This window comes from Capsicum annuum, chromosome 3 (genome assembly GCF_002878395.1).
Source record: "Capsicum annuum cultivar UCD-10X-F1 chromosome 3, UCD10Xv1.1, whole genome shotgun sequence".
In the NCBI taxonomy this organism is placed as follows: Eukaryota; Viridiplantae; Streptophyta; class Magnoliopsida; order Solanales; family Solanaceae; genus Capsicum; species Capsicum annuum.
This window is the reverse complement of record NC_061113.1, coordinates 145,476,803-145,481,998: the sequence shown is the minus strand read 5'-3', so window position 1 is coordinate 145,481,998 and position 5,196 is coordinate 145,476,803. Positions and strand designations below refer to the sequence as shown.

The following is a 5,196-nucleotide window of genomic DNA, read 5'->3' as shown; positions in this document are numbered from 1 at the left end:
ATCTATCTTCTAGCACTCGCACGCCATGTAGTCGATCTTGGGTTTAAACTTCAAACTTGACTCGAAGGGGTGGACCTCATTGGCCCATTACGAAATACAAGAGGAGAGGAGTCCATTTGGACTTGAGATATTTTTTGCATGCAAAGAAAAAATAAAGAAATTAATTTACGTTCAAGGCATAATAGTGACATATTTCAAAGCAAAAGAAAATATCAAGACCCAATTTCTGAATGTCAATAATAAGCACACTTGCACAAGAATGAGATTCAACAAATAAAATGCAAAGCAAAGACACCCACTTACATGCCTCATGATTTATTTTCATATAAGAATGAATAAAGGTAAAAGAAAAAAGGTCATATTCAATGAATTAATGCGAGAAACAAATAACGTAAGCTTGCAGAAGTAAAGGGATGAGGCAACAAGGAAAATACTCATGACTTCTAAAATTGAACAATCATAGACACTAATCCATATAACAAAAGCAAATATAGGTTAACTTTTCAAGAAAGAGAATCTTTGCATTTCAATTAAGGCAATATTAACAAAATTTCATACATCTAAATTACAATCAAAATTTTATGGAAAAACATGTAATGACCTATGATTTCTATTTCTGAGACATCGTTGATTCTCTTTTGATATTATGAATAAAAGAGAGACATAAATCAAGTCTTTACACACACAAAGAACACATATAATAATCCGGAGTAAGAAAATAAGAATAAAAGTTTAGCATCTTTAAAAGTGAAATATCGTTCAACAATAATACTATGCATGAGTCAAAAATATCCAAATAATTCTATTTAGCCACAAAAGCCCAAACTTTCTCATCATTTTGATAAGACAACATGCAAACAAAAGAGAAATAAACATCTTGGATGAAAAATAAAGCTAGCACTTCATCTCTTATATGAGAATTTTGAAATCCATTAAAATAATTAGTAAGCAAATGACAAATTCTTGACGTAACTAATTACTATTTTTATCTAGGCAAAACAAACAATAATAATAATTTTTCCAACATAAAAGAAACAACTTTACATGCTAAAACAAACATATCCGCCAACAATAAATTTAAACAGTGCATGAGTTCGTCTTTTGAGCAAAGATCAAAACTTTGTATATAACAATCAAAAAATAAAGTCAAAAAGCAAAACAATCAGTATTAACTATTCTTTTCAACATAAAGGAAATAACTTTACATGCTAAAAACAAACATATTTTCCAACAATGAGTTTAAACAAGACATGACTATGTTTTCAAGCAAAGATCTAAACTTTATAAAAAATAATCAAAGAATAAGGTCAAATGGAAAAACAATCAATATTAACTATTCTTTTCAACATAAAGAAAATAACTTTACATGCTAAAAACAAACATATCCACCAACAATGAGTGGATAAACAAGACATGAGTACATCTATTAAGCAAAGATTGAAACTTTATCTATAATAATCAAAGAATAAAGTCAAAAAAGGCACGTACAACTATTGCTAGCTCATTTTTATATCATGAACATGAAAATAATTAAAATATCGATACCACAACAAACTACGAAGAAGAAAAAAATTAAAGAAGAAAATGATTATAAACTAAAAAAAGGTGTGTTTACCTTTTTGGGGGCACCAAAACGAGACTACGAGCTTCGTTCAAGGCCATCTACATCAAACAATCCCAGCAAACATAATTATAACTACGAACTACAAAGACAGAAAAATTGAAGAAGAAAATGATAATAAACTAAAAAAAGAAAGAAAGGTGTGTTTACCTATTTAGGGACACCAAAACGAGACTACGAGCTTCGTTGAAATCAACCACCACCTAAAACGTCGCTAGCAACTCAAAAATTTTGATTAGCCGGCCAACTCTCTGAAACAAAAATTTTTACTAAATAAAAATAACTATTTTGTTCAAAAAAAAATTTTCACCTTTCTAACCTTTATTTTTTATACTTTTCCACCTCCTTTCTACCAAAGTAGTGACAATATTTATAGGAGAGAAGGGAGTTTTTTTCCCTTCCACCAATATGGGAGAAAAGTATTTATAGGAAAGGATGAAGATTTATTTCTTGTCATCCACCAATGTGGGAGAACAACTATTTAGGGGTGTTTTTGAAATTTTAAAATTGAAGATAAGGTGAGGTGAAAGATAATGTGGGAAAAAATTATACAATGTAGTACAATTTTTGAATTTCAAAATTAAAATTTGAAAAACTAAAAAAGGTTGGAAGGAATTGTACAATATAGTACAATTTTTGAATTTCAAAATTCGGAAAGGACAAAGTTGGAGGAAATAATACAATGTAGTATAATTTGAAATTATTTTTTGACGGGAATTTGGTAGAAATTATGAGAGTTTTTGGGAATTTTGGGGTTATTTAAAATATAACCCCAATTGAGATTTAAAATTTAGCCATATTTATTTAATTTTGATCAAATTAAAAATCAATTGACGGATTGCATTGCAATTATGGCCAATTTGATTTCAATTATGGCCAAATCTAATAGATTGACTAAATTTAATTGAAATTCGATACGAATTAATAATTCTTTTAATCTCGTGCTTCTTGATTTAATAAAATCAAACACAATTTATCCGAATAAATCATTTTTGAGAATAAATTATATTTAAATCAAGATTTTAATCATTTAAATTTATTTCAAGACAAACCTTGATTAAAATCCGATATTTTATAAAAATAGATATCTAAGTAACAAAATTATATAACTTCGTATAATTGAGTACGATAATAAATAATCACTACTTAAAATGACAAACTTACCCAGATAAATATTTTGAAAATCTTTTTATCCGAGTAAAATAAATGTTCTAATTTTATTTAAAAAAATGAAAAAACTCACGATTAAATTTAGTCGTGGAGGAAAAAAATTAGGTGTCAAAAATCCTCACCAAGGAAAGCATATTTTAAATGAGAAAGAAGAGCCTTAAGCTCTAGTTTAGGTGCTTCATCAATAGACGCCTTTGGAGATGGTCCAATTGGTCTATTCAACAGTTCAAACTCAGTAACTTTAGTGTCAATCAATGCCAAATTGATAATTTGCACCATTTCAAGTGCCTCAATATCACCATAAAGATCATACCCCATCAAAGCTAGCTCAAGTGGGCCATTAGACAATAGAAGATGGAGGTCAGACTCAAGGTCTACAACTGTTATAGTAGAAAATTCTTCATATATAGCAGGCTGTTCATTACCTTGTACACATTGAAGACCTCGACCTTGTCATGAGTTCTCATGGTCATCTTCCCTGTAGCTACATCAATACGAGATTGCTCAGTTGCTAAGAATGGATGTCCCAAAATAAATGGAATAGTTAGATCAGCATTAAAGTCAAGAATAACAAAATCCACTGGGAAAATAAGAGATCCCACTTGCACTAATGCATTTTCAATGATCCCTTTAGGCTTAGCAAAGGACTTTTCACATAACTGTAAGATAATAGTCGTGGGTTTGGGAATCCCTAGACCCATCTTTCTGTACCAAGATGTGGGCATTAAATTGATGTTTTCCCCTAAATCACATAAACCCCTGGATTGTCTGATGGTAATCTGCAAAGTGAAACTACCTAAATCTTTCAGCTTCGTGGGCAATTTATTCTGAATCTTGGATGTACACTCCCCAATAAGTGCTACTGTAGCATATTCTATCAAACGGTTCTTGTTTGCCACTATGTCTTTCACATACTTTGCATACTTTGGAACACTTTACAAAATATAAACAAGAGGGAGATTGACATAAACCTACTTCAAAAGCTCTAAAAACTTCTTGTAACTAGTCTCCTCTTGGTACTTCTAAAGCCTTTGAAGGAAAGGTGGAGGTAGAGTCTTCTTCTCCCTCTTGGTTTCATTACTTACAACTTTTTCTTCAACCACTTGCTCCTCATTCTTTTCAGTATCCCCATCTGTAGCCTTGGGATTTACTTTTTCAGGTTCCAACTTCTTTAGCTGCACACTGCTCCTAGTAGTGACTATATTTACCTATTTTAGATTCACCTCAGTATCACTAGGTAGACCTCTCTGATGTCTAGTGTTTTGCGCTCCTATAATCTGACCAATTTACATCTCTAAATTCTTTGTAAGCAACTGTTGACTTTTTATATCTGCTGCCAACTGTGCTTGAGCAGCTATAGCTTATTTCAATAACTCTTTCATATTTTTAGTTTGAGTCGTGGCCTGATTACTCTAAACATGCTGCTGTTGATTTGCTGTACTGGCCCCTTATACTGATTGTTGTTTTGTGCCTGATTTCTACCCCATGAGAAATTGGGATGACTCCTCCAATTTGGATTGTAAGTGTTACCATAGTTCTGCTTTCCTTGACGATTAACATTCCCCACATAATTGACCGAATCTGGATTAACTGTACAAGCATCCGTTGTATGCTCACTGCTTTCACAAATCTCACACCATGCATTCACCTGTTGAACCATATTAGCTATGTTTACCAATTGTGTAACCCCCAACTTCATACTGCTAAACTGATTAGTTATCTGGTTTTGTAGTGCAACAAGCTGAGCTGATAAAGTAGTGAAATGATCTACTTCCAACACACCAGTAACCTTCTTAGGAGCACTCCTTGAGTTAGCATGCTACTCAGGATTCCCTTGTGAAATCCAATTCAGCAATGTATATAATTCATTATAAGTCTTCTCAAGAGCTTGCCCACCTGCTGCTGAATCCAAGAAATTCTTGGTGTTGGGATCAAGACCCTCTATGAAAGTATGAACCAATATATCATTAGATTGATGGTGATGAGGATAATTTCTAAGCATACCCTTAAATCTTTCCTATGCTTGGTAAAGATTTTCTTCTTTTTTCGGCCTGAAACTCAGAATCTCGCTTCTTAAGGGTATTGTCTTCCCTGATGGAAAGAATCTCATACAGAATTTCTAAGCCAGATCATCCCAAGAGGTGATGGAGCTCATTGATTCAGCATATAACCACTTCTTCTCTTCCCCAATTAAAGAAAAGGGGGAATAACGTCAGTCTAAAAAAATCAGTAGTTACCCCAGTAGGAATATAGGTATCACTGATTTCCAAGAAGGTCTGTATGTGCTGCTGTAGATCGTCATGTGAGAACCCTGTAAACTGTCCACTCGAACACAAAAGTTGTACCATATTCTTCTTTAATTCAAATCGACCACACATCTCTAGGTTGCAAATGAAATTAGTAGC

At 32.5% G+C, this 5,196-nt stretch overlaps 1 non-coding gene across 1 annotated transcript; it reads left to right on the top strand.

Moving 5' to 3' along the window:
• Positions 1–4,764: 4,764 nt before the first annotated feature.
• On the top strand, positions 4,765–4,871 carry LOC124897345. The gene has a single exon (XR_007054067.1). It is a non-coding gene; the product is annotated as a small nucleolar RNA R71 (small nucleolar RNA).
• Positions 4,872–5,196: the final 325 nt, after the last annotated feature.